General features: G+C 43.6%; 1 protein-coding gene across 1 annotated transcript in view; it reads left to right on the forward strand.

The window, feature by feature from the left end:
* The first annotated feature begins 47 nt into the window (after window positions 1-47).
* Window positions 48-11,646, forward strand: part of ERC2 (ELKS/RAB6-interacting/CAST family member 2) — a 477,557-nt gene continuing 465,958 nt past the window's right edge. The window contains exon 1 of the mRNA XM_021717273.1: window positions 48-162. The gene's annotated coding sequence lies outside the window, so the exon portion shown is untranslated. The remainder of the gene's footprint in view (window positions 163-11,646) is intronic.

Here is an 11,646-nt window from a genome sequence, read left to right on the forward strand (position 1 = left end):
CTCCCCTCTCCCCGCCCCGCTCCTCCTCTCCTCCTCCTCCCGCTCCTGCTCGCTCGGGCTCGGGCTCCGGCGCCGGCTCCGGCTCCTCCCGGCCGCCCCGGGCCAAGGCGACGTGAGGTTGTAAAATCCATGTGGGACGGCCCCGGGGCGAGCATCGGAAAGGTGAGACGCCGACGCCGGGGCCGCTGGTGCCCGGCTCCCTCGGGGCGCCCGTGCCCCGGCACCCCTCGTGTGGGTCCCCCTCGCTCGTGGGGAGCTGCAATGCGTTATCGGGGGGAGCCGAGGGTGAACCATCGTCTCCTCCGGGGCTTTCTCGGGCGGGAGAAGGAATGGGGCGGCCTAAGGGCGGATTTGCCTTGATGTGTAAACCCCCGGATTGGAACAAGTGCACGGTTTCCTCCGGCGCGCGGGCGCCTCTAGCTCGCCCCGGCGGCCCGGGCCACCTCCCGCAGTCCCCCTCTGGCAGCCACCCTCACTGCCATCGCCTTTCTTCTCTCCAGAGCCCCCCTCTATCGCCTGGCTCCCCCCTTGCCTCGAGGGGAGGGGTGTTCGCAGGGGCGGGGGCCTCGGGGAACCCCAAGAAGAACAAAGTAGAGAGACGTGCAGCCCCAGCCCAAGGGGGTGGGGTGGCTGGCTTTCTGGGTGGGCTCCGCGGGGAGCGTGTTTTTAAGAAAATTCATGTCAGGGAAAATGAAGCCGGATTTATCGGGGAGGGTAAGGGGAGGTGTATGAAAAGGAACACGATGTGAAATTAAACTTAATGGCATTCTTCCCTTCTCCCCATTTCCAAATTACACACACAAAAAAGGGGGTACTCACGAGGGTGTACCTAATTAAAAAAATACTGTACGAGCCTTTGAAAGATCATCTTAGGACAGTGAAGATTAAGGGCTGCTTTGGTGCGGGATAATAAAATAGCGCTTGTAAACTCTCCTTTCGGCCCTGCTTATTTATTTTTGTACTTAAGGGTCTCTGTTCTCCTTGCCAGAGAGGGAGGGTCCGCTCTGTTAGGAGAGGATCGATTTTAGGCGGCTACCTGCCTTTGCTGGATGAAAGGCAATTTACTCCCCGAGCGGTGAATTGTCAGTTCCTCTGTGATTGACAGCCACACCTGCCACTTATGTGGGGAGAACGGGGACCGGTGGAACCCCAAGAGCCAATCAATGCTCGGGAGAGGAGGGCAGCTCCCACTTGTCATGGTTAGTTTCCTGGTTGGCTCTTTAAATCAGTGGTTTCACTTAACCATTGGTTTCCACCAGGTATGGGGCTCCAGCTGTGAGAGGCAGACGAATGGGGAGAAAACTCTTGGAAAATGGGCTTAGAAGCAAGTATATTTGACTTGTGTTTTCTTGTCCTCTGTCCCTCTTGCCCCTGTTTGTTAGTTAAAGTAGTTGGGAGTACTGAGGCCATTGGCTTAAAAATTAAAATAAGATGGATCTGTGTAAAGAATGAAACGGTGTGTGTGTGTGTGTGTGTGTGTGTGTGTGTGGAGTGTGTGTGTGTGTGTGTGTGTGTGTGTGTGTGTGTGAGAGAATTGCCCGCCTATCCCTCCAGAATTTCAGTCTTCTTTATGAGAGACATCATTTACTGTCTGGGAAAAGGGTGTGGCACTTTGTGTCCTATGGTCACTCTTGTCCTTGTAAAGTCACATTGTTTCTCAGTATACTTGGCTCTATTGGATGGATTTATGAGATATTTTTGAAGTCAGCAAACATTCTTTATTAGGATTAACATGAATAGAAGGGGTTCTTTTAGTTCTGACTTCTAACTTCTGGAAGTGAGGGTTGCCTTGTTCTCTTTTTTGGAATGTCAGTTTCGTGGTGGTGGTGGTGTAACCATATTCTTAGGGGGTAAGAAGAGTTTGCCTTTTTCTGATGTGAGTCATCTTGTCTGTTTGCTTTTGTGCTTTAATAAAAGACTTCCACGATTTTGATGGGGATGGGGTGTGGATGGTGACAGTGTCATGACTTTCATCAGCAAGACTTTCACGGTGGATGAATCATGGGAGAAGAACCAGATCCTTCCCAACTCTCTACTAGTGAAAGGCTGAGTTTTCAATACCCTTCTCCCTGAATTCATTAGAAAAAGTACTGGTTGATCCAAAGAGCGGTCACTTTATAGAAGCTGTACCTGGATGGGAACCCAATGCTGGGAATTCAGCCTTCACAGAGTGTGAGCCAGAATACACTGATTAGGATGATCTTCATGTAGAAGGTTTGTAAAGGATGTATTATGACATTTCTGTTGTCATCGTCATCATCATCATCATCATCATCATCGTATATGCTAGCACTTTGCTGAGTACTTCACATATATTATCTTTTTTAAACCTTGCAGAGCCCTTGTGAGGTCCCCACATTATAAATGAGGAAAATGGAAGGAATTAGCATCTTGCCGCCATATAGTGTGAGAGCAAGAACTTGAGCACAGGTTTGTCTGACCCACAGCCTATGACCTTGGACATGGCCTTGAATTCAAATTTTGGTTGTGTAGTTCACATGTGTCCAGTCTGAAGTGTAGATTCTCCCAGAATATATAGCACCAACCCTTTTAAGAACCCACTGCAATGTTGAAGATCCTTGCACAAGCAAGTTTGCTTTTCCATTTGAAGACTGTTGCTTCTGCCAATAGGCAAATTTAATAACTTTGTGCATTGTATATTTCTAGTAGATCACTATTGACCCAATGGAAATTCAGTTTCAAACTTAATGATGACTTAAAAGAAGGCAAAATAAAACAAAATCCAAGAACAATTATAATACTACAAGAAAGGGATTGGCAGTAACGGAAAACTGCCGGGGGGGGGCACACTTCATCAATGGGGGTACCTGATCTCAAACCAGGAGACCTGGGGACCAAAGTGAGGTTCCAACTTTATGTGTACAATGACCATCTGTATACTTAACCCTGACTTATACCCCACATCTTTAAAATAAAAATTAAAAAAACAACAAAGTCCATATTGTTTCATTTTTCTTGACACCTTAAACTTTCAATGGGAGTTTTGAATAGATCCTGCTCTTAGCATCATTCCATTGTTTCCTCCATAAGGGTTTTAAGTTTTATTTTCTTTGTTATCTACAGAGATCCTTCTTAATTAGTGATTAAATAATGTTATATTTAAAACGATTCTCTTCAAATGGTATGGCCCTCGTTTTATTTTGTTGGAAAAGCTGTTAGACAGCCTTATCAAGTCTCTTCCCATTGGTGAAACTCAGTGGTGGAGGTTTGCCAAAGCAAGTATCCTGAAAAATGAGATAGGTGAATGGTGTTGGAGTTCACAAATCCATCTGAACATATAGTCTTTGACTTTGGTTAAGTTGACTTTAGTACAGTCTGCATTCTGTTTGTTTTACTAGGACATCCTTTAGGCTTTGTTTTATTTATTTATTTATTTATTTGAGTCAGTGTCTCACTCTGTCATCTAGGCTGGAATACAGTGGCATGATCATGGCTTACTGCAACCTTGACCTCCTGGACTCAGGCAATCCTACTTCCTTAGCCTCCCAAGTAGCTGGGACTACAGGTCCACACCACCACGTCAGGCTAATTTTTTGATTGTTCTGTAGAGATGAGGTCTCGCTATGTTACCCAGGCTGGTCTCGAACTCCTGGGCTCAAGCAATCCTCATGTCCCAGCCGCCCAAAATGCTGAGATTACAGGCGTGAACCACCACATTTGGCTGTTTTTTCTCTTTTAAATCAGCTAACCAGCTAACAATTTGGCTGTTCCATGGAGCACCTAGTTACAGCCAATGGTTCAGTTTCAGCAATGTTTATACTGTCCTTGATATTTTATTATGAGTTTCCTTATTTCAGAAAGAAAGTAGGACAGATGAAAAACACTGATATTAATGAAAACTTAGATCTCATAAATTTAGAACCGTTGATCCAAAGGTAGAAATCACTGGATGTGCCCAGGGTGGAGATTCTTCAGCCTGTTTTTCTTTGTGAAGAAAAGAAACAAAATGAATGAACATGTACGAAATGTTAAAATATGTCAAATGGTAAAGATATATGAATCAACATTGGCAGTGTAAAAAAACTCCCTGATCACAGCAACAGGTACTTATTTTCATACCCATAGGTCTTCAGGTTGACTATGATTTGACTGATCTAGGCTTGGCTCATTGGGGTGGCTCTGCTGTAACCTGTGGGTTGGGTTCCAGTCTGTTCCATATGTCTTCTGGGGCCTAGGCAGAAGGGATAGCAGCTACTTGGGCCACAGTCTTCTTGTGGCAGATCCCTGGAGTCAAGAGCCAAGGCAGACCACACAAGTAAATGTCACTTCCACTGACAACCTATTTTGGACAAAGGAAGTCACATGGGGAAGCTCAACACCTATGTGTAAAAGTAGATGCTGTCCAAAAGAAAAGAAGGGGCTGGACGCGGTAGCGAGGCGAGAGGATTACCTGAGCCCGCGGGTTTGAGACCATCCTGGGCAACATGGTGAGACCCGGTCTCTACAATAAATCAAAAAATTAGCAGGATATTGGAGTGCTTTCTTGTAGTTCCAGCTACTTGGAAGGCTGAGGCGGAAGGATTGCTGGAGCCCAGCAGGTTGACGGTAGGGTGACTGTGAGTGTGCCATGATGGTAGGGTGGCTGTGAGTATGCCCCATGTGACTTCCTTTGTCCAAAATAGGATCAGGGAATTTTTTTACACTGCCAATGTTGATTCATATATCTTTACCATTTGGCATATTTTAACATTTCTTAAATGTTCTGGGCAACAGAGTGAGACTCCAACTCAAAACAAAAAAAAAAAAAAAGGAGGGAATATTTGTTGGACTGTAATCCAGACTCCTACAGCATGTAAAAAGTATGGTTAGAGAATTTTCTAATTTTTTCTTCTCTTTCTTGGGCAATGCAGTTTTCATCCCTTCACTCCCACCACCAGCCTTAAGACAGATAAACCTAATGTTTAGCTTTTACATTTCAGGGCCATGTTTGATTTTAGGGACTGACTGTAAAAGTAGGTATGTGTATATACATGAATTACCTAAATCATTAAGGTACTATTTATTACAGCCTACTATGTTCCAAGAGGCAATGTTCAATGCTGTGATAAACACAGTTTTTTTCTAATGTGGGTCCTGCCACCATGGAATGTATTATTATTATATTTATTTATTTGTTTATTTATTTGAGTCAGAATCTCACTCTGTTGCCCTGGCTGGAGTGCAGTGGCACACTCACGGCCACCCCAGTGTTGTCTGCTAGGCTCCGGCAATCCTTCCGCCTCAGCCTTCCAAGTAGCCAGAACTACAGCCTGGTGCTACCACACCCGGCTAACTTTTTTTTTTTTTTGATTTATGGTAGAGATGAGGTCTCGCCAAGTTGCCCAGGCTGTTCTTAAACCCACGGGCTCAGACAATCCTCTCGCCTCGGCCTCCCAAAGTGCTGGGACTACAGATGGAATGTATTATTAAGAGCAGGTATAAGGAAAGACTTGGATGAAATGGCATTTTCCTGGACCCTTAAGCAGGGAGAGAGTTGGAGGTGCAGATAAAGCTATGTATTAGTAGCAATGTGTGGAGCACATATGGATATAAGGAGTTATTCTGCTTAGCTAGAGGGTAAGAAAGGTGAATAACAGCAACAAAAATAATTATAATAGCAGTCGTAGTTACAGCGTAACTTTTACTAAGCAGTAAACTATGTGCTAGGCACCGTACTTAGCACTTTTCACAAAATATCTAATTTAACATTGTGGTAGACATTGCTGCTTGCCCACCCAATATTTATTTTCTCATCTCTAACTAAAAGAACCATCATTTTATCTGAGATGGAAATAGGCCCACCTTACCTTCCCAGATTCCCTTGCAGCTTGGAGTGGCCGTGAGACTCAGGTCTGGTAATGATGTAAATGGAAGTTGTTGATGAGGGCTTTCCTGAAAGCTTATGCAGGTACACCCCCATAACTCTTGGCTCCTTTTTTACCTCTTGCTCCTGGGAACATGAATGCAATGCCTGGAGGGGCAGCGGCCAACTACAGCAATGAAGATGAAGCCATGTATTAAAATGGCAAGGCTGGAACCTGGAAGGACATTTTTCACTCATAATACCAGCCTTAACTACCTTCCCCTGTGCTTGTTATTGCATAAAATAAAAACCTCCTTACTTGTAAGGCACTCCTCCCTTTATTTGTACCTTCTCAAGAGCTCCTCAAAGTAGATACTATCATACCTATTTCACAAGTAAGTACATTCAAACTCAGAGAGGTTAAGGACATGCCCAAGATCACACAGTCAGTAAATGGAAGAACTGGGGTCAAAACAATGTCATTTTGACTTTCAGGCTCATCATCCTGCCTTTGGCTGGGCAGGATAAATACCATAGTAGAGATAATGTTGGAAAAGTAGGCCGGAGTGAGATTGAAGAGGCAACTGGATTCCAAGTTGAAAAGATTGTGTTGGATCTCATGGGCCAGTGAGTATAAGATGACTAAAAAAGACAGACTGGAGGTTGGGAGGCTCCTTGAGGCTTAAGTGCATGACACGCAATGCTTTAGTGTGAATGAAGGTGGAGGGGAATCTGGGCACAAAGCAGAACTGGGAACCCAGAAGATAATGGAGCTGGGTGAACACAAATTGTAGTTGGTTGTTAACCTGTAATCTGAGAGCAACACGAAATTCTCCTGAAGGTTAGTATTAACTTCTACTGATGGCTTCACATTTACCAGGAAGTAGGAAATGAGTAATGTAGAGAATTTCTAATGGGATGCGAATCACTATTTAGTGCTATGGGATGGTGGTTTTTATCCATTGTCGATACCATTTATTGAGCCCTTGATGACCTTGTGTGACATGATTTTGGCCTGGGTTTGACTACATTGTGCCAGTTAAAGGTGGATGGGGGAGTGCTACTGCACTGGTACAACAGATTCTGTCAGTGGACTTATTTATGCCTGTTATCTGCTAAATTTCCAGAGCTTTCACTTTCTCTCTCTTACATCTGTAAAAGAAAGGATTTGGTTTACAATAGCGGTTTTCAAACATTTTTCCAGCTGTTAAAACTTTCTTCTTGTTTCCTAAATAAACATTTATCTGGACCTTCAGTATATTTATAGAAGAAAGAGTTCTGAAAATTTAGGATCCAGATTTATATTGTCTGAAATATATGTTGTATGTAGAAATATATGTTGTATGAAATATATATTGTATGAAATATAAGTTGAGGCCAGTGCTCTAAAATGATACCTATACACCCTGGTCCAGGATTATGTGAACCTTATAGCTGTCCAGATGTTTTATTTGGACATCCTCTTTAACAAATCCCTTTGTTATTCCACAGCTAGTATCTTAATATTATCTGTGGTAGAGGCTGTTAATGTTCCCCATAGTCACTTTTTCTCTCCTTCCAGGCATATATTAGAGGTGACTTGTATCACTTCTGTGCTAGAACATTTGACTTTCAGTGTGAGACCATCCCATGCTATCTTCTACTTTGATGATATGGAAGCACATGCTGAAATGGAGCTTCCGTCTGTCTTGGTCCCTGAGTCACTCTATGAGCAAAGTTTCCAGTCACCTGAAATTGGATGTATAATGTAACTGAGAAGTTAACCTTGGTTGTTTTAAGTCACAAAGATTTTGTTATGTTTTTAAGCTCAAAACTTTTGAGCTTATCCTTATGGATGTATCTTCTTTTAGCACATCTGCTAAACTTGATGTCATTTACTTTTTGGGAGCTTTCTGGATTGACCTGAAGCCTGGCCAATTTATCCTTATGTTGTGCCTAGGAAAACGGTGAACAGACATCTACATCAGCTATCCATGCAAGCCTCTGTACTAATAGATTCTTTGCATTGGAATACTTACACTCAATGACATTTATTTTCATGTTAATAAAAAGTCTGAGGGCATACTGTACAGTGCACCTTACTTTTTTTTTTTAGGTTTTATATCTTTATTCATAGGCGATTCAACTATAGAATAAGGCCTCACTTTAATGCCCTGTTGCTTTTTTTGGTTTGAGTTGGAGTCTCACTCTGTCACCCAGGCTGGAGTGCAGTGGCATGCTCATGGCCATGCAGCCTTGACTTGCTGGGCTCAGGTGATCCTTCTGCCTCAGCCTTCCAAGTAGCTGGAACTACAGTCATGTACAACCATGCCTGGCTAATTTTTTGATTTATTGTAGAGATGAGGTCTTGCCAAGTTGCCCAGGCTGGTCTTGAACCCGTGGGCTCAGGCAATCTTCTCACCTCGACCTCCCAAAGTACTGGGATTATAGGCATAAGCCACTGTGCCTGGCTTGCCCTGTTGCTTTTTAAAGTAATAGAATCTCTGACTTGGAGAAGAATAATGATTATCAGCTGCCATGACAGTGGCTACTATTAAGTGAGTACTTATTGATTTGTAAAAGCATCTACTTTGTGATGGGCACTGGGGGTACAGAGGCGAACCATAGATAGTTCCTTACTACTTGGAGCTCACTCCAGTTGGAGGTTGTGGGTAAGTTTGCTCTGTTCTATTAAGGCTATCATTTATTGTTCTAGGTGCTTTATATTGTTTGTTTCATGCTACCTACAAAGGAGGTGTATTATCCCATTTTTGTAGATGAGGAAACTGAGTCTCAAAGAATTTCATAAGCTCCATGAAGGCAGGAGATTTTTCATTTTACTGTATCCCCAGTGCTTAAAAAAGTGTTTGACACATAGTAGATGTTCAGTAAATAGTTGTTAAATGAATGAAGGAACAGAAGAACTTGCTCAGAGTTAATGCTATGGCAGAGCCAGAATTTGAATCCATATCTGCATGACCATCAAGACTGCTAAATTATCACTGAACAAAGTAGTAGTAGTGTTCTGTCCCACCATTGCAATGGAAGCAAGCACCAAGCCCCATCAGTGCTAATGCTGAAAGCACCGGAGTACTAGGCTGTCTCACATTCATAGACAGGGCCAAGTTATCTGTGTGATTTTTCTATTCATTCTTTCAGGCCACCACCTCACTGACTTAATTACTAATATGACTGGTCACCTCTCTCATGCCAGTTCAACTTCTACCCCAGCTGAATTTCCTCAGCACTTGACTGGCCAATTCCCAAGGCTGTGCCTCAAGTTCTACTCTTAACCTCTTGGGCATTCGTTCTCCACTTACATTTTCCAGATTTGTTGCCCTGAAGTTCTACTTCCTCTGTTCTTGAACTCTTATTAACTTTGCCAAGCAGAGTTCATCTTGGTCAGATCCCAGGAAATCTAGTTGTTGGCACCTAATGGGCACTCAATGAAATTAAAAAGAGAGAGAGAGAGAGAGAGAGAGAGAGCGCGCGCGAGAGCGAGAGAGAGAGCTTGCATGTAAAGAGGAATAATAAATTTTAAAAGGCAGTCAGCATTTTCAGGAAGAAACTAAATGATTACTTTTTCCTGGAAGTCAATGGTGAGATTACCACCTCACTGGATGAAGAGTGTGGATCAGAAGAGCATCTCTGGGATACAGCTGTAGATCAGAGGCCTGTGGCAATGCTCATAGATGCCTGATGGTGTCAGCTTTACTTTACCATGCTTTGTTGTTCAGAGTCTACATTTTGTTCATTTAATTCTCCTGTGTATGTGTGTGTGTGTGCGTGTGTGGGGATGGTCTGGTAGTGTTATCTCTCTTTTCCTGCCTTACTGTTTTCCACCCCTAATGGTAGTTGTCATTCCATGATTTCAGGGTATGAATGGGTTGCAGGCAGCAGAGTACCTTCCCCTAAATGCACTAGGAGCAAATTATTAATTCAAACAACTTCTTAGTGGGTCAGAAGATAAGAGCTTGAATGGGAATTGAGCAATGTGACTGTTCTTTAAGAATAATCTCAGATCCTTCTGAGAACAGTGAAAGATATTTCTGCTAAAATAGTATGACTAATTATAGCAAGATTGAGCAGGGTTTCAGGCAAGAAATTGGACTTAGTTGTGCACTGTGGTTACTAGTTCTTATGTGGTCAATTTCTCTCTAACAAGATGGGTGTGATCAGGCTGGGAGTTCACCTTCTGTAACCCAGGGTGATTGAAGGTGGCCTTGGGGTCTGGGAGCTGTGCTGGGGGTGGAGAGTTGAGTGGCTCTGCAAGATGCGCAGTTGGGCTAGTCCAGGGATCCCTAGTAATTTTCTTGGTGATACTTGTGGGCATCAAACTCCTACCGAGATGGCTTTCTTGTGCCTAATTTAAGGCAGATTCATCATGCTTCATCCTGCCATCTGGCTCCAGCTGCCATCACCTTGAGGAGCAAGACTATGGCTCAAAGGGGCAGGATTCCAGAGAAGCAGGAATCACCTCTCAGGAGAGGGTTTTTGATGTCTTTTTTTTCCTTCTAATGATGTGTATTTTTCTTCCCTTCTATGGCTGTAAAATTCCCTGTTGTCCCTTCTTTGTTTCCCATTTTGGCCCTTTATCCATCTCGTTTCTGAAGCCTCTCCCTAGGGGGGAAGCAGGAGGTTGGGTTGTGAATGGGAAGACAGCCTGGTATTCTTGGGGGCATGTTGAAAATAGGTCCTGTTTGATGTTGGGTGGATACAAAAGCAGCTGGGTCTTAGTGGCTGCTGTTCATCATGCTTGTGAGCACGGAGCAGTTAGCGGGGCACGCAAGGGGAATTCTTTACCTTTTTTGTTAAGGCTGAGAAATAACTATCTTTTTATATACAGGTTTTGAATGCACTGACGGGCTACCTTGAATTCACAACATGAATAGTTGCTTAGAATAACTTCAGAGCAGATTCTTTTTGGATACAGAGATGTAGGACTGACCTGTGTCAAGAGACCTAAGTTCCCTTTCTGGTTTTGCCACTAGTTTTCTCCTTTCTTTTGGATCTCTGTTTCTCTATCATCTAGTCCAACTTTCTTTAAATGCCCTTTACAAGACCTGTGAAATTGTTTATGACAGTTTCTTATGCAGAGGTTCAACTATCTATCATTTTTTAAGTTATTTTAACGTGGAAAACAGGAATGGTTGATGTGCTTTCATGATGAACATTATTAACAAAGAATTTAGTCATTGTATTATATATTCATTGTGTGTGTGCTTGCTTTGTGCCAGTTCACTGCTAGGCATGGGGGTGGAGATATGTAAACAGAGCAGGCGATTTTGGGGTCTCAGGGATTGTAGCATCTAGTGGATCACCAGACAAGTATGCAGGCAGTAATGGATACTCTTGGGAAGGCATCCAGGCTGTCACGGAGGACTAAGGAGATTCCTGGATGGAGGATAAAGGAAGGCTTCCTGAGGGAGGTAACACCTAAGGTGTCAGTCAAGGGCAAGTAGAATTAGCCGGTGTAGGGAGGGCTTGTTGGGTTTGGTGGTTTAGATAATAGTAGGAACAGCATGTTCTAAGTCCAAAGGTGAGCAAAAGAATGGAAGATTTAGGTGGGCTCGGTGGCTCAGCCTGTAATCCCGCACCTTTGGGAGGCTGAGGTGAGTGGATTGCCTGAGCCCACGGGTTCAAGACCCGCCTGGGCAGCGAGACCTCATCTCTACAATAAATCAAAAAATCAGCCGGGTGTGGTAGCGCATGCCTGTAATTCCGGCTACTTGGAAGGCTGAGGCGGAAGGATCACCGGAGCCCAGCAGGTCGAGGCTGCGGTGGCCGAAAGCGGCCACTACACTCCAGTCTAGGTGACAAAGTGAGACTCCAACTAAAAAAAAAAAAAAAAAAAAAAAAAAAAA

Source organism: Carlito syrichta, unplaced genomic scaffold (genome assembly GCF_000164805.1).
Source record: "Carlito syrichta isolate Samal-C Ts95f unplaced genomic scaffold, Tarsius_syrichta-2.0.1 Scaffold309583, whole genome shotgun sequence".
Lineage (NCBI taxonomy): Eukaryota > Metazoa > Chordata > Mammalia > Primates > Tarsiidae > Carlito > Carlito syrichta.